The sequence below is a fragment of the Corvus moneduloides genome, chromosome 15 (genome assembly GCF_009650955.1).
Source record: "Corvus moneduloides isolate bCorMon1 chromosome 15, bCorMon1.pri, whole genome shotgun sequence".
Lineage (NCBI taxonomy): Eukaryota > Metazoa > Chordata > Aves > Passeriformes > Corvidae > Corvus > Corvus moneduloides.
The window spans coordinates 19321478-19338733 of NC_045490.1; the positions used below are offsets into that span (position 1 = coordinate 19321478).

Here is a 17256-nt window from a genome sequence, read left to right on the forward strand (position 1 = left end):
CGCTGCCCCGTGTCACTAAAAGAGCTGCACCGCGGGACCGTCGGGGCAGCGCTGCTGGTAAAAAAGGGGCCCGGAAAGGCTGAGAGGTGTAAAGGGAATAAAATGCTGAGCATGGTAAAAGAGGTACAATAAAGGTACTGAAGCAGGAGGTGTGGCCGCTGCCCCGTGTCACTAAAAGAGCTGCACCGCGGGACCGTCGGGGCAGCGCTGCTGGTTAAAAAGGGGCCCGGAAAGGCTGAGAGGTGTAAAGGGAATAAAATGCTGAGCATGGTGAAAGAGGTAAAATAAAGGTACTGCAGCAGGTGTGGCCGCTGCCCCGTGTCAGTAAAAGAGCTGCACCGCGGGACCGTCGGGGCAGCGCTGCTGGTTAAAAAGGGGCCCGGAAAGGCTGAGAGGTGTAAAGGGAATAAAATGCTGGGCATGTTAAAAGAGGTACAATAAAGGTACTGCAGCAGGAGTGGCCGCTGCCCCGTGTCACTGAAAGAGCTGCACCGCGGGACCGTCGGGGCAGCGCTGCTGGTTAAAAAGGGGCCCGGAAAGGCTGAGAGGTGTAAAGGGAATAAAATGCTGAGCATGGTGAAAGAGGTAAAATAAAGGTACCGAAGCAGGAGTGGCCGCTGCCCCGTGTCACTAAAAGAGCTGCACCGCGGGACCGTCGGGGCAGGGCTGCTGGTTAAAAAGGGGCCCGGAAAGGCTGAGAGGTGTAAAGGGAATAAAATGCTGAGCATGGTAAAAGAGGTAAAATAAAGGTACCGAAGCAGGTGTGGCCGCTGCCCCGTGTCACTGAAAGAGCTGCACCGAGGGACCCACGGCAGAGCAGCGCTGCTGGTTAAAAAGAGCTGCACGGGAAAGGCTGGGAAGTGTGAGCGGAATAAAATATTGACAAAGGTCTAAGAAATATTCGAAAGGTACTGCAGGAGGTGTGGCCGCTGCCCCGTGTCACTAAAAGAGCTGCACCGCGGGACCGTCGGGGCAGCGCTGCTGGTAAAAAAGGGGCCCGGAAAGGCTGAGAGGTGTAAAGGGAATAAAATGCTGAGCATGGTGAAAGAGGTAAAATAAAGGTACCGAAGCAGGTGTGGCCGCTGCCCCGTGTCACTAAAAGAGCTGCACCGCGGGACCGTTGGGGCAGCGCTGCTGGTTAAAAAGGGGCCCGGAAAGGCTGAGAGGTGTAAAGGGAATAAAATGCTGAGCATGGTAAAAGAGGTACAATAAAGGTACTGCAGGAGGTGTGGCCGCTGCCCCGTGTCACTAAAAGAGCTGCACCGCGGGACCGTCGGGGCAGCGCTGCTGGTTCAAAAGGGGCCCGGAAAGGCTGAGAGGTGTAAAGGGAATAAAATGCTGAGCATGGTAAAAGAGGTACAATAAAGGTACTGCAGCAGGAGTGGCCGCTGCCCCGTGTCACTGAAAGAGCTGCACCGCGGGACCGTCGGTGCAGCGCTGCTGGTTAAAAAGAGCAGCACGGGAAAGGCTGAGAGGTGTGAGCGGAATAAAATATTGACAATGGTCTAAGAAATATTCGAAAGGTACTGCAGCAGAAGTGGCCGCTGCCCCGTGTCACTAAAAGAGCTGCACCGCGGGACCGTCGGGGCAGGGCTGCTGGTTAAAAAGGGGCCCGGAAAGGCTGAGAGGTGTAAAGGGAATAAAATGCTGAGCATGGTAAAAGAGGTAAAATAAAGGTACTGCAGCAGGAGTGGCCGCTGCCCCGTGTCACTAAAAGAGCTGCACGGCGGGACCGTCGGGGCAGCGCTGCTGATAAAAAAGGGGCCCGGAATGGCTGAGAGGTGTAAAGGGAATAAAATGCTGAGCATGGTAAAAGAGGTACAATAAAGGTACTGCAGCAGGTGTGGCCGCTGCCCCGTGTCACTAAAAGAGCTGCACCGCGGGACCGTCGGGGCAGCGCTGCTGATAAAAAAGGGGCCCGGAAAGGCTGAGAGGTGTAAAGGGAATAAAATGCTGAGCATGGTAAAAGAGGTACAATAAAGGTACTGCAGGAGGTGTGGCCGCTGCCCCGTGTCACTAAAAGAGCTGCACCGCGGGACCGTCGGGGCAGCGCTGCTGGTTAAAAAGATCAGCACGGGAAAGGCTGAGAGGTGTGAGCGGAATAAAATATTGACAATGGTCTAAGAAATATTCGAAAGGTACTGCAGGAGGTGTGGCCGCTGCCCCGTGTCACTAAAAGAGCTGCACCGCGGGACCGTCGGGGCAGCGCTGCTGGTTAAAAAGGGGCCCGGAAAGGCTGAGAGGTGTAAAGGGAATAAAATGCTGAACATGGTAAAAGAGGTACAATAAAGGTACTGAAGCAGGAGTGGCCGCTGCCCCGTGTCACTAAAAGAGCTGCACCGCGGGACCTTCGGGGCAGCGCTGCTGGTTAAAAACAGCAGCACGGGAAGGGCTGAGAGGTGTGAGCGGAATAAAATATTGACAATGGTCTAAGAAATATTCGAAAGGTACTGCAGGATGTGTGGCCGCTGCCCCGTGTCACTAAAAGAGCTGCACCGCGGGACCGTCGGGGCAGCGCTGCTGGTAAAAAAGGGGCCCGGAAAGGCTGAGAGGTGTAAAGGGAATAAAATGCTGAGCATGGTAAAAGAGGTAAAATAAAGGTACTGCAGCAGGAGTGGCCGCTGCCCCGTGTCACTGAAAGAGCTGCACCGAGGGACCCACGGCGGAACAGCGCTGCTGGTTAAAAAGAGCTGCACGGGAAAGGCTGGGAAGTGTGAGCGGAATAAAATATTGACAAAGGTCTAAGAAATATTCGAAAGGTACTGCAGCAGGAGTGGCCGCTGCCCCGTGTCACTGAAAGAGCTGCACCGCGGGACCGTCGGGGCAGCGCTGCTGGTTAAAAAGGGGCCCGGAAAGGCTGAGAGGTGTAAAGGGAATAAAATGCTGAGCATGGTAAAAGAGGTAAAATAAAGGTACTGCAGCAGGAGTGGCCGCTGCCCCGTGTCACTAAAAGAGCTTCTCCGAGGCACCGTCGGGGCTGCGCCGTTCCCGCCTCGGGCGCTTCTGGGCGGTTTTGAGGCGGGGGGAGCCCACCGCGGCAGTGGCGGGAAAAGGGGGTGCGGAGTATAAAAGGGGGCGCCGGCGTCGCGGCCCCTCAGTCGGGGGGCGGCGGCGGCGGCGGCGGCGGTGGCGGCGGCAGGAGCTCCGCGGGCTGGCCCGGGTGCGGGGACGCCGCCCTGTGCGGCCGAAGCCGCCGGCCCTGAGGCGCGGGGAAAGCGGCGTGGCAGCCGCGCATCGGCTCCGTCATCGGCAGCGCCGCTTCGTGCCGGTAGGGAGCGGGAGAACGCGGCGGCGGGCGGCGGGTGGCGAGTGCCGTCGGCGAGAAAATATTGACAATGGTCTAAGAAATATTCAAAAGGTACTGCAGCAGGAGTGGCCGCTGCCCCGTGTCACTAAAAGAGCTGCACCGAGGGACCCACGGCAGAGCAGCGCTGCTGGTTAAAAAGAGCAGCACGGGAAAGGCTGAGAGGTGTGAGCGGAATAAAATATTGACAAAGGACTAAGAAATATTCGAAAGGTACTGCAGGAGGTGTGGCCGCTGCCCCGTGTCACTAAAACAGCTGCACCGATGGACCCACGGAGGTCCCATGCTCCCAGTATGGCCCCAGTGCCCTCCCAGTGCTTCCAGTATGGCCCAGTGCCCTCCCAGTGCTCCCAGTATGGCCCCAGTTCCCTCCCAGCACTCCCTGTAAGGCCCCAGTGCTCCCAGTATGGCCCCAGTGCCCTCCCAGCACTCTCAGTATGGCCTCAGTGCCCTCCCAGTGCTCCCTGTAAGGCCTCAGTGCCCTCCCAGTGCTCCCAGTATGGCCTCAGTGCCCTCCCAGTGTTCCCAGTATGGGCCCCAGTGCCCTCCCAGTGCTCCCAGTATGGGCCCCAGTGCCCTCCCTGTGCTCCCAGTATGGCCCCAGTGCTCTCCCAGCACTCTCAGTATGACCTCAGTGCCCTCCCAGTGCTCCCAGTAAGGCCTCAGTGCCCTCCCAGTGCTCCCAGTATGGCCTCAGTGCCCTCCCAGTGCTCCCAGTATGGGCCCCAGTGCCCTCCCTGTGCTCCCGGTAAGGCCCCAGTGCCTTCCCAGTGCTCCCAGTATGGGCCCCAGTGCCCTCCCTGTGCTCCCAGTAAGGCCCCAGTGCCCTCCCAGTGCTCCCAGTATGGCCTCAGTGCCCTCCCAGTGCTCCCAGTATGGGCCCCAGTGCCCTCCCAGTGCTCCCAGTATGGCCTCAGTGCCCTCCCAGTGCTCCCAGTAAGACCCCATTGCCCTCCCAGTGCTCCCGGTATGGCCTCAGTGCCCTCCCAGTGCTCCCAGTATGGCCCCAGCACTCCCAGTATGGCCCCAGTGCCCTCCCTGTGCCCTCCCAGTGCTCCCAGTATGGGCCCCAGTGCCCTCCCAGTGCTCCCAGTATGGCCTCAGTGACCTCCCAGTGCTCCCAGTAAGACCACATTGCCCTCCCAGTGCTCCCAGTATGGCCTCAGTGCCCTCCCAGTGCTCCCAGTATGGCCTCAGTGACCTCCCCATGCTCCCAGTATTGCCCCAGCACTCCCAGTATGGCCTCAGTGCCCTCCCAGTGCTCTCAGTATGGCCCCAGCACTCCCAGTATGGCCTCAGTGCTCTCCCAGTGCTCCCAGTATGGCCTCAGTGCCCTCCCAGCGCTCCCAGTATGGCCTCAGTGCCCTCCCAGTGCTCCCAGTATGGCCCCGGGGCTCCCCCAGTGCTCCCAGTGTCCCCCCAGTGCTCCCAGTAAGGCCCCAGTGCCCTCACTGCTTCGGCAGAGAGCCGAAGGCACACCTTTACAGCCAAAAGATCGGCTTTAAAAGTACATCGCTTATTTTTATTCATCACCATCATGCATCATTCATTAATTCTTTGGAGTTGCTGAGTATCATCTTATCAGTCTTATCTTTTTCCTTGGCTCCATTCCGTCTGGTTTCGGGTTCTTTTCTTCTGATAAGATTTTCCAGGAATGTGAAGACCCCCCCCATCCTTCCCAAACTGAGCACCCAAACTACAGACATTCTACAGCATTACATTACAGAACCCAGGCAAAGCTTTTCTCACATTACGGAACATGAAAAAACCAACATCACAATCCATTCCTAACAATGATGGAACGTGCAAAAAGCCAACATCACAATCCCGTTCAGAACAGAGGGATCAGCGGTGATGCGGCCCGCCCGCGGAGGGATCAACGGTGATGCGCATGCGCAGGCGGAGTGATCCGCCAGGAGGAACTATTTGTGATGCGGTCCTGCCCACGGAGGGATCACCGGTGATGCGTCCCCGCCCGCGCATGCGCACTGATCCGCGCACCTGCAGCCATCTGCGCACGCGCAAGGATCCGCGCACGCGCAGCTGGGAAAATGCGCTTCGCTCTAGAATTTGAAGAAAAGTTGAAGAAAAGGGACAGTTTAATAAAAGTTTAATAAAATCAGGAGACAGCAGCACAAAGGGCGCTATGGCCGGGTGCTTCGCACAGAGACAAAGGCGCACCTTTACACCCAAAAGATCGCCTTTAACAGCGAGCTCCCGCAGCCAGCTCACAATCCCAGCCCGCCTTCCCGGGCAGGGTTTCTTTCGGACCAGGGCTGCGTTTCCATCCCCCGCTCTGGGAGTCACCAGGTGCGTTAGGAATGAGCCGATCCCGCTCTCTGAGATACAAGGGCTTGCTCGAGGAGACTGTTCCTGTTCCTCTGTTCCAGCCACTCTGCTCTCCCCAAAACACCATTTCCTCGGAGCTCCTCTGAAACTGCATTTCCATTGACCCAGGGCTCCAGAAGCTGCAGAGTCGTGCAATGGGTTTTTTTTGGGAAGGGACCTTAAGCTCTTGCAGTTCCACCTCTGTCATGAGAATTTCAGGGCTCTAAGATTCACAGAACGATTTGGGGTTGGAAGGACCTTAAAGCTCATCCAGTGCCAGCGCTGCCACGGGCAGGGACACTTCCCACTGTCCCGGGCTGCTCCCAGCCCCAGCGTCCAGCCTGGCCTGGAACATTCCAGGGGATCCAGGAGCAAATCTCCCCTCTCTGGGCAGACAGAATGAGCTAAACCTGGCTATTCCTGAGGGAGTGATGGCAGCACAGCCGAGTTCTGCATCCCTGATTCCCACTGGGAATCTCCATGTCCTTCCTGCTGTGGGATCCAGGAGTTGCAGTAGGATTTTTGTGTTTGGTGCTGCATTCCCAGCACAGCAGAACCTGTCACCCTCGGAAATACGGCCAGCGTGACAAGTTTTTGCTCCCTTTCTGCTTTGTTTTTGCTGTGTTTTGTTTCTCTCGACAGCTGTTTTAGAACTTCTGTGTTGCTGTTTAGACATCAAGCTTTGGGGCTGAGGTTTTTTTATTCCCAAGTGCTTGCTGGCAGTAAAAATACACTTCACATCTGCAGTGTGTGCACGTGGCTTGGGCTGTGGATTCACAATTCTGGGGCAAAAAGAAGTCCCTTCACACCTGTGCTGCTGGTGGTGTCCCCTGTGAGAAGTTTGGTGGCTCGTTTGTGGCTCTCTCAGTTGTTCCCTTTCACAGAGCCTGGCATTTCTCCCCTTTTCAGTTTCATCCTGCAGAGCTTCGTTCCTGCTGCCGCAGCATGTTCTGAACCCTCCGCTCGCAGCCTGGGGGTGCCTTTTGTTCTGCTCCTCCGTGGGGCTGCCTTGAGAGCGGAATCAAGGTTGGAAAAGACCTCGGAGATCACTGAGTGCAACCAGCACCACCACGGCCACCGCTGACCATGTCCGCCCCTGCCACAGCCACAGGTGTTGGAGCACTCTCAGGGGTGGGCACTCCAAACCTCCCTGGGCAGCTGTGGCAAGGCCTGAGCACCCTTTCCATGAAGGAATTTCCCCAATATCCACCCTGAGCCTCCCCTGGCCCAGCCTGAGGCCGTTCCCTCTCCTCCTGTCCCTGTTCCCTGGGAGCAGAGCCCGACCCCCCCGGCTGCCCCCTCCTGTCAGGGATTTGTGCAGAGCCACAAGGTCCCCCCTGAGCCTCCTTTGCTCCAGGCTGAGCCCCTTTCCCAGCTCCCTCAGGAACTCTCCAGTCCCTTCCCAGCTCCCTCAGGAATTCTCCAGCCCCTTCCCAGCTCCATTCCCTTCCCTGGACTCGCTCCAGCCCCTCCGTGTCCCTCTTGTCCCAGAGCTGCCCCCAGCAGTGGAGGTGCCCCAGCAGTGCCAGCACAGGGACGGGCACTGCCCTGGCCCTGCTGTCACCCCAAGCTGGCACAGCCCAGGTGCCCTTGGCTTTGCCCACCTGGGCACACCCAGCTCGTGTCCAGCTGCTGTCCCCAGCACCCCCAGGGCCTTTCCCAGTTTTCCAGCCCCTATTCCCCCAGCCTGGAGTGTTCCACGGTGGCCCAGGTGCAGGAGGTGGCACCATCTCACTCCATGGTGGGATTTTTACATTCTTTTCATTTTGCCACTCCGAACGCTTATGCAGCTGCATCTGGGCTGGAAAAGTCACTTTTTTACTGGTGTAGCTACTCAGGAGATCTCTGATAACTCTGTTACCCAAGAACAGGGAAGGATGTGTGATGTCCAAGCCCCTGTGCCAGCAAATCCCAGTTTTTGTGGTGTTTGTTCTCCCCCAGCACTGTTTGATGAGATTTGTCCAAAACAGCTTTCCTGGGGCACTTTGCTTCCCTTGGAGCTCTGTGCCAGCACGGGAGGCTGAAGTCCTCTGAAGCAAACGGTGCAGGGCTGACCTCAGGAACACTCCCTCGTGAAAAAACCTGGGAAATGGGTTTATACTTGAGAGTTTTGCTGACTTTAATATCACTGAGCTGCACAGTTCTGCTGAAAGTGGGATCAGTGCCAGCAAAAGGAGCCTTTGGACAGCTGGCAATTGGGCTGAGATTCCCACAAAAGCACTGAGGTCACCCCCATGAAATTGTGTGGGCTGCTCCTGATAGCTGTTAATATGGAGATATTCCATTGTCATTAATTATGACTTCTGCTGATAATCATAATTAAAATATACATGAATGTGATAAGACTGGCATCAATCCTTTCCAAAGGCTTTCTCTGTTACAGGCCAGAGTGTACCTAGAGAGGACAAATCTCCTTTTTCAGAGTATTTTTGGGACGAGACGCGGCGCTGAGGAATCCCACCCGAACGTGTCGGGATGCAGATCCAGCGCTTTGCAGGGAAAGCTCCAGCAAACAAAAGTTAATGGTTCAGAAAAAATCCCTGTCAAAATGCTGCTTCTCAGGAGGCTGCTGTGCCAACCATCTGGTTTCAGGTTTATGAGGAGCTAAGGAGTGGTTTGAGATTTATTGGGAGATAAGGAAGACTCCACCCTGGCTGAGCAGCTGGGATTGCACGTGCAGAGATCATGGCCAGCATCTGCTGAGCACCCCAAATAAATCAGCTCCAAATTCACCTCTGCACCCTAAAGCAGCCCAGCTGAGCAGCTCAGGTGCTCCCTGTATTTCCCAGTGCAGGAGGAACAGGCCTTGGAGCAGTTTAAAGTCCGGCTTCCTCCCCCCTCTTCAAATTAACTGCCCTGACACTAATTGGTATCTCCTCAGTGCCTGCAGCTGCTTCCAAGGAGCTCCAAACAAATGAACTCTTAAACAAGGTAGGGAGCAGCTCAGGGAGAGCTGGTGCCTGGGAACAGAGGAGCAAAGCACAGAGCCGGAAAAAACTGAAGTGCAAACAGCTCCTAGTACCTCTGAAAGGAGACAATTGAACTGTGGAGAGAATTAAAGTGTGGAGAGAGCAGCCCTGCCAATATTCTGATTATTTAGAGAGAGGGAGGTGCGGCTGCTTGGGTTCCACAGAGGAAATTGGTGGGAAAGGCTGGGACTGGCTTGGGAGGTTTGAGGAAGTTCCAGCTCAAAGCTGAGACAGAACCAGGTGGGGGGGACCTGGAAAATTCAGTCCTGCTTTTCCTTTCCCGGCAGGAAAGGGGCAGCTCCAGGGCAGGGAGCTGGGATTTGGCGTTTCCAGAGGCGCAGCTGAGCCTGGGCAGAGCCATCCCTGCACCCTGGCTGGGGTGAGGTGTGCCCTGAGGGAGCTGCATCACCTGTGTCCAGGGAGATTCCAGCCGGTGCCCTCCTGTCCTGCACATCCCTGTCACACACATCCCTTTGCTGCTGTGCTCCCGGTATTTGAGGTACGGGAAGGGCTCCCTTCCCCCTCCCCTGGAAGCCATCTCAGAAGCCCGAGTGGCTTCTCCTTTCCTGCCTTCTCCTTGTCCTGCTCCTTGTCTCTGCTCCCTCTGGTGTTCCCAGGCAGCTGCTGGCTCTCCTGAGCCAGTTCTGAATTTTGGATTTCTTTTCCCTGCATTTCCCACTGCGGAATGCCATCGGCTGCCTCGGGAGAGGAACCAGTGCAACCTCCACCTCCCCTCCTCGTGTCACCCTTGCGCCAGCACCTGAGGCCAACTCCGAACCCCTTTGACTTCCAGCCCCCACGCTTTGCCCTTCTCGGTGATTTCCAAGTCATTAACTCATTCTCAGGTCGTGGTTTGGGGATTTCTTTTCCATCCATTAAAGCTCTTTTCTAGTTCCGGGAGCTGGAAGTTTGGGAGGATGTGACACCTGGGATTAGAGCCCCCATTCCAGCAGCATCCATTGCACCTGAACGTTGTGCTCGAGTCCACTTTAGACTCAGCCCAGCTTTGATTAAGTCTACCAAGGCTTTTGAGGCCGTGAGATGTTGCCTGGAAATCAGAAAATGCCAAAGGGGACTGGAGATCCGTGTTGGAATCACAGGATCGCTGCTGCAGAGGGGAGGTGGAATTCAAAACCCCTCATGAAGAGATTATGTGCAGAGTTTTGACTGAAATGTAACTGTTTAACGAGCTCCAAATTGTGTGCTTTATAATATAAACATTCCATTTGCAGGAGAATATCTGGAAAAGACCTTTGGGATCGCCAAGTCCAACCCTCAACCAGCCCCACCAGCACGCTCCCCAGCCACCCCTGTCCTCCAGCGCCACATCCACAGTTTTTGAAGCCTTGCAGGGATGGTGTCTCCACCCCTGGCCCAGCCTTGGTCATCCAGGGACAAGGATTCCTCTGCTTTTGCAGGAAGAGGGAAGGGGAAGCGTTTCCCTCGCAGATGGGACAGGAACGTGTTCCACAGGCTCCAGGAGTGGGTGAGTGACAGCTGAAGGCTGAGCCATGGTGAGCAGCAGAGCTAATTGCCACCTTCCCCCAGTGCTCTAATTGCCACCTTCCCCCAGTGCTCTAATTAGCACCTCCCTCAGCTCACCCTTCCACCCAGCCGCTTCCCCAAGCCTGTTTTTCAGGGGTTTTGTCACCCAGCATTCAGCTGCCGCACAGCTTTGTTCTCCAGGTGCTGCTCCTGCCCAGAATTGGACCCAAGGGGATGGAAAACGCCGTGGTTCCAGTGGGATTTGGGTCTCCAGCACATCCCTCCCGCTGTGCCCTCAGCCTGGTGCCCCCAGCCACAGGGAAAGGGAGCAGGTGGTGTAATCCCCCACCTAATCCTAAAGATTTCTCTCCAGGAATGCTGGGGCCTCCCAGCTCGGCGGAGCATTCCCTGGTGGCAGACGCTTCCTCACACGCAGGGAAAAGGTGGAAACCCAACGCTTTTCCCAAAAGCCCAAAATATTCCCCTATCTGGCAGCCGGGAGCTGAGGGAACGGGCACCTTCCCCTTCTGTCTGGGTGCCTGTGGCAGCTCCGAGGTGTTGCTCGGGGATTTTCAGTGCTGGGGCTCCTGCAGGGCCAGGGAAGTGCTTTGGGCCCCGTCATCCGTGCAGGGAAAAGCAGATATTCCATTAACCCCTTAGAGACCATTGCAGGAGCTTCCTGGGAGAACTGGGAATGGGGATCCGTAGGGGGATTGACTCCCAATTAATGCTGTCAGAAACCCTTCAGCCACCCCAAACCACCCCAAACCTTCCACAAACAAACCTGGAGGAGAACCCAGGGCCTCCTTGTGCCCTGGCCGTGTTGCACCCTGGCAGTGCTGCTCTGTGCTTCCCCTTCTTTGGGCCAGAATTGTTCCCAGAATGATAAACCCGGAGGGAAGTGTTTCCACCTGGGAAAGTGAGGCTGTTCCCACACCACCCTCCTATTTATTTCATGAGGAATTTTGAAATTTTGGTTTTCTGCTCCAGCCAGGGACAGAAGAAAGTTTGGGCAGCAAAAAAAATCTGAAGTTGAATCAGATCTTAAGCCTGGATTTAAAATGGATCACATTAAAAGAACCCAAAAAATCCAGAAAAGAATGAAAGAATTCCTAATTTTCCTCCTGATCTCCCTCTGCTGCATCCCTGTCCTCCCATCCACTCTTCCCATCTCCAATTATAGATCCCTCCAGCCAGAGCCCTGCCAGTGCTTTACAAATAATCACAGGGAACACAGATTTTGTGAAATATTGAAGCTTTTGCTGTTAAAAAAAATGAAGTCTCTCTGCCATATTAGCCACGATGAAATGTCAGTGTGCCACCCTTCCCCAAGTAACATCCTTCCCTCTGTCACTCTTGCTCTGGCACATGGCAGGCCGGGATCATCTCCTTCCCACAGGGAAGGATTTGGGTTTAAATTCGAGACACAAACTTGGACAAAATTGAATGTCTGAGGTGTGTAAGAATAAGGGAAAATCGTCTCAGATCTTCTTCAGCTGCCTTTGTTTCCTGCCCTGTAACTCTTCACTCCCTGAAATGACTCAGAACACCTGGGGATGAAGGCACCATGTTGAAGGCTGCAGAATTCTCCCTGTTCTCCCTCGACTTTTCCAGGACCTGAGCATGTCAGGAGCCTTGCAGCCCATTCCAATGCTTGACAGCCCTTTCCATGAAGGATTTTTTCCCAATGTCCACCCTGAGCCTCCCCTGGCCCAGCCTGAGGCCGTTCCCTCTCCTCCTGTCCCTGTTCCCTGGGAGCAGAGCCCGACCCCCCCCGGCTGCCCCCTCCTGTCAGGGAATTCCAGAGAGGGAAAAGGTCTCTCTGGAGCCTCCTTTTCTCCCGGCTGAGCCCCTGGGAGAGCAGGGATTGAGCAGGTGTGGTGGCTGAGGTGCTCCAGCTTTAAGGTCTCACTCTGAGAGCACTCCGAGTTTGTTTCCAGGCTGGAAATGGTGCCTGGAATTTTGGGTGGCCAACGGGGATCTCGAGGATTTGAGGTGGCAGCTGGGAGAGAAACCTGCTGCTCAAATGGCACTGGAGGTTATTTCCCTCCCTCTGGAATCTCTGCCAGTTAAGAGCCCAGCCTTCTCCGGGGCTGCAGTTGAATTATTTGCTTTCACCTCCGATCTGCCCAAGGTGGAGCAAACTCCTCTGGAGCTGGCAAACGCCAACAGATCCCATCTCCGCAGGGTTAAGGGATGGAATTGTATTTCTCTTAACCTCTTTTGACCAGGAAGTTGGGATTTTCTCCCTCTTCCTGATCCCTGTTTCTCCTTTCTTGAGTCTTGAGTTGTTTTGGGGAGCAGAAGGTTCAGGGCTGTGCCCCCGAAGCAGCTCTGGCTGTGTGAACACAGCAACTTTCTGCAAGTTAAATCTGCTGCTATTTCTGTATTGGAAAAGGAGCTGAAATGCCAGTGGTGATGTAATGTTCATTTACATTTAGGGTCTGTTTCTATTTATTTTTGCTCCTATTAACTGCATCTTGATTCCAACAGTTTGGGGTTTTTTTTTTTACCTGCTGAGGCTCTCTTTGCTGTGAACAGCTCGTTTTTTACTTCAAGCCTGCCAGATTTCCTGCCTTATTGAGTCCATAAATGAAGAAGAATGACAGGTAGAAGGGGAAATGGATGTCTCCTCCCCAAGGGGAGGCTCCTAAATTAGATAGGAGCCGTTTCTCTAGGAACTGCTGCCTCTGATTGCCACTGGAATGGCTCTGGAAGGAGCTTAGAGGGGATCATTCACCTCGGGTTTGTCCTGGATGTGCAGAGCTGGGGAGATGCTTTGGGGCTGAGAGATTTCCTGTGCCATCTTCCATGAACATGCAGAGAGGTGGATTAAAAGTGCCTGCAGAGCTCTGATGTGCAGCCTGTGGCTCCCTGCTCCCACTGCTGCTCCGCTCAAGGAGTTTCTCAGCCCCAGAGCAGGAGAAAAAGGCAGAAAATCATGGAATCTTGGGGTTGTTGAGGCTGGCAAAGGCCTTTAGCATCATCAAGTCCAAACATCAACCACCACCATGGTCACATCAACCCATGACCTCAAGGGCCATGTATTTATCCATACATATTTATCCATACATATTTATCCCTGTATTTATCCATATATTTATCCATGGATTATCCATATATGTTTATCCATATACATTTATCCATGTATTTACCCATGTATTTATCCCTATATTTACCCATGTATTTACCCATGTATTTTATGAACACTTCCAGGGTTGGTGACTCCACCACTGCCCTGGGCAGCTGTTCCAGCACTGGACAGCCCTTCCCATGCTGGGCCAGGAGATGGATTCTGGAAATCCAGACTCCGAGGAGCAGGGGATTAAGGCAACATTGGATTCCTTTATTCTCCCAGAAGGATAAAGGAGATTTATCCCCAGACGAACCAGAGGTGATCACACTGAGGTCATCAGTGGGATTTCTTCCTTACTCCCACAAATACCCACTGGGGTGACAGAGTTCCCTACAAGGGCGGTGTTGGAAGGAGCTGCTGGAATGTTTTGCTGTTCATTGGGATCCACAGGATGTTTGGTGTCTCTCAGAGCTGTTCCAGGCTCTCCACAGACCCAAACACTCCTCACACTTCTCCTCAGAGTAGAGAGGTTTCCCAGAGTGCTGGTTTTTAATTTCAGATGCTGGGATAACGACACGGCTTCAGGAGGCAGGAGACTCATTGTGCTGTGCCTCAGTCCAGGCAGGGACAACCCCCAGCTAATAAAAACCTCTTTAAAGCACAAAAAGTCCCATTAAACTGATATTATAAAGGCTGCAAATTGAAGCAGGCCTCAATCAGAAAGCAGCAGAATTTAATTCCCCCCCCTTGCCCATTTGCATGATGATCTCCTTCCTAATTGCCCATCTACGCTTTTCCCACAGAAGGGCTGTCCCGAGGTTGGAGATGGTTCCAGCTTTATGGAGCTTTGATCTTGATCTGGTTTTACTTTTTACAGAGCACAGAACCCGAGAGTGGCAACTGCTTTCCTCTTGTTCCTCCTGTGGCAGTGAACTGCTCTTCCCAGGGACGGCTGCAGGAATTCTCAGGCAGCTCAACATATGGAATGCCAGGCATGCTACAGAATTCCAGTGGGATCGGCAGGAACTTCTGTTCTTTACTGGCAGGGCTGTGCCATGAAGGGGAGCTCAGAGATATAGGTCAGCTCAGGGAATGAGCCTGGCTCATGGTAAGGAAATTCACTGTGCAGTTACTTCGGGCCCTTTCTCTTGTTCTCCTTCTCCTTCTCCTTCTCCCTCTCTTCCCAACACCGGTTCCAGACCTCAGTATAATCCACGTTCCCACAGCCTGACCTTGCAGTTTTCCCAGTTTAGCAGCCCCAGCCATGCTTGCAGCCTCTTTGTCTGGACTTTGTCTTGCTGAAATCTCCCTTTGTTGATCCTTTGCTGCCTCACCTTTTATCCAGCAATAACGTGCAGTGGGTGGAAGCTTCTCAGAATTCCCTCCCTGTTCCACTGGAAACATTCCTAAGTGGAAGCAGCTGCACTGCCCATCAGCACTTCCCTGCTTTTAGGGGTGGTTGAGGCATGAAGGATGCAACAAATGGAGTTGGCTCCAAGGGGATGAAATGCTCCCCGTGAGGCTGCTCAGAGAGCTGGAGCTGAGGAATCCGGGTGGGAATCACTGCAGGAAAAAGGAAGGAAAAGAGAGCAGAGGAACAGGGATGCAATTCCAACCTCTCCAAGGACTGGCATGGGCACATTCACCATCACCATTTAATCTAGACACGATTTCTTCTTTGCCTCTGGCTGCCAGGAGCAGGATGAGCAGTTTAATGAGTTTAAATAGTGAATAGTTTAATTAGCTGGAAGAGACTGGATCAATAGCTGCTTAAACAAACAACTGGCTCCCTGTTTCCAAGCTTGGATGTAGTTTTGGAAGGTTCCTGGCAATTTGGCAGGGATTAGTGATGCTGAGAATGTGTGCTTTTTTGTGGGTTTGGGGCTTTTACTCCTGTTCACGTGGCCGCTTTTTCTTGTTGCGTGGAAAACAGGAGGGAAAGAGCAACCACGGAAGGAATTCCACTCTTGCTGCTTCAAGGGATGGATCAGGAAGGGAACAGGCTGCAGGGAATTTGGAGTGCAAACTGAGATCTCTCCGATATTTTCGGCTCAGTCAGTCCATCGGTGCTTGGTGGCTGTTTAGGCCACGTGCAAGGTGAATGATGGTGCACATCGCAGAGCTGCTGGTGGCTCCTTCCCCTGCCCGGCTGTCAGTCACCCTGCAGGGTGCTGGAGCAGCGTGCCAGAGGCCACGGATCCTATGGATCCCATGGATCCCAGGGGCGTGATCAGGAGCCTGAGCCTGCTGGCCACTCCTTGCTCTCTCTTATCCTGATTTTTCAGCTCTGCAGCGAATCCAGCTCGAGCTTTTCAACCCCCTAGAAACCCAGGGACCTTTCATGTCTGTTCTCAGATCTGGGATTTAAATCCAGCCCTTATCAAAGCACCCCGTGACCAGGCAGGCCCTGAATCCCAGCAGGGATCTGATAAAGAGGGACCTGACATCCTAAAGAAACCCTTTGAAATCCTGCTGGGATTGATTTGTATCCATAATGGAGCCCAGAGCTCTCTGCCAGGGAGAGATGAAGCTGCTCCTTTGCTTTATCATCCTCAGGCCCTTCCCAGCTTCGAGGGAAATTCACTTCCTCTTCAAGCCCCAAAATCATGGAAAAGTTCCTTTGTACCCTTCTCTCCACAGCCCCTACGTGGATTAACCAACTTTTCCGAGCTGATTAATGGTTTGACAGAAGAACTGCCTGGAGAGCAGCTGAATTCCCACGGCAAAATTCCTGACTGAGGGAAACGACCTTGGGTTCCTCCCCTTCCCGTAAAGCCTGGGAAATCTGGGAAAATCACAGCTCCAAAGGAGCTGCTCCCCTCGCCCCCGGATTCAAAGAGAAATGGAGAAACACTCAAGGAAGTTTTGAGATAAAACCACTGCAGATAAAATTGAAATGAGCCCTTCAGCCCTTTTTTTGTGTGGTATTTAGAATGCAAGGGAAAGAAGGGCTGGGTAATCCCTGGGATTAGGGAACAGCACGGCTGAGGTCCCAGATTTTGAGGCCAGGTAATGGCTGGAACAAAACATTAATATGGACTTTGTCTTTAAAAGCAAAAGCTTTAAAAATTAGGAATAGAACAGAAACTCTCATTAGTTCAGGACTGTACAGAGCCTAAAGCCTCCTTAGGTTTTCAGCTCAAGGCAACTTTCTTTTTCATGGGGCCATAAACAGATTTTTTCTGGCTTTTTAGAGCTGTTTCCTCTACTAAAATCCATTCAGCTGTCAATCCATCCTCCCTCAGAAGGTGTCAGTGCAATCTACCTTAAATTAAAAAAAAAAGCCCAGGGAAGAAGATCTTATCTCCCAGATGGAGAATGGGACAGGAAGAATAATAAAAGTGAAAGTGATTCACCAGGACTGGTGATGAAAAAATCCGTGATGGAATCAAGATTAGGGTCTTAATCTGCTCCCTTCTTTCCACCTTGCCCCAGATCTGGGGCAGCTCTTGCTGGGCTGGATCCAGGATCACTGAAAGCAAAGTGCCAAAGACTTCCAGGAACTTCAAACTCAGAAAAAATCCCCCCAGCTCTGCCTGAAATAGGAATATTAGGTTTAAAATGGGCCTTTTGTTACAGGGCTGGAATTAGGGAGCCGCCTAGCAGGGACTGAAAACACATCTGAGGATCAGCAGAGGAAAAAGCAGCTTTTTTCTGCTGTCTGCAGGTCAGAGCTCTTTAAATTGGGGCTGTTAAATGTCCCTGGCCACAGGAGACTGGGGAAGCAGAGGTGAAGGGAAAAAATCCTCTTTATTCCTGTGAAGGATACAGGATGCTTTGTTCACTAAATATCAAGTAGCAGGAAACCAGCTGCCTATACCTAGATAAGAGCCAGAGACAAATATGTGCTTGCCTAATCCCTATCTGTACTTGCTTAATCAGCGTTTAGTTCCAGGACCTTGAGCATAATGACCATACAAGGAGAGGTCAACCAAAAGACATCGGAGGATGACTACTAACCTTCATTCTGCGACCACCAGGAGGAAAAAGACCCCCTAGCAACAAGTCACACATGCGCAGAATACCATGAAAGAGACACGTTAACCGGAAAAGAGACTGTATAAGAAGGAACTGGAACTGGCGAAAGGTGCGGC

General features: G+C 53.4%; 2 long non-coding RNA genes across 12 annotated transcripts in view; one reads left to right on the top strand and one right to left on the bottom strand.

Moving 5' to 3' along the window:
• Positions 1-4799: 4799 nt before the first annotated feature.
• On the bottom strand, positions 4800-8213 carry LOC116451685. Its single transcript, XR_004243297.1, has 3 exons — positions 7674-8213; positions 5342-6507; positions 4800-5305 (listed from the first exon to the last, which is right to left on the bottom strand). It is a non-coding gene; the product is annotated as an uncharacterized LOC116451685 (long non-coding RNA).
• Positions 8214-13378: 5165 nt separating this feature from the next.
• The window catches only part of LOC116451679, a 29354-nt gene continuing 25476 nt past the window's right edge, over positions 13379-17256 (top strand). For 4 of the 11 annotated variants that reach the window (XR_004243292.1, XR_004243293.1, XR_004243289.1 and 1 more), the window contains exon 1: positions 14167-14270. This is a non-coding gene — a long non-coding RNA (uncharacterized LOC116451679). Of the gene's footprint in view, positions 13481-14039; positions 14271-17256 lie in introns of those variants that run through there. The other 7 variants (XR_004243291.1, XR_004243287.1, XR_004243295.1 and 4 more) reach the window with 3 other exon arrangements.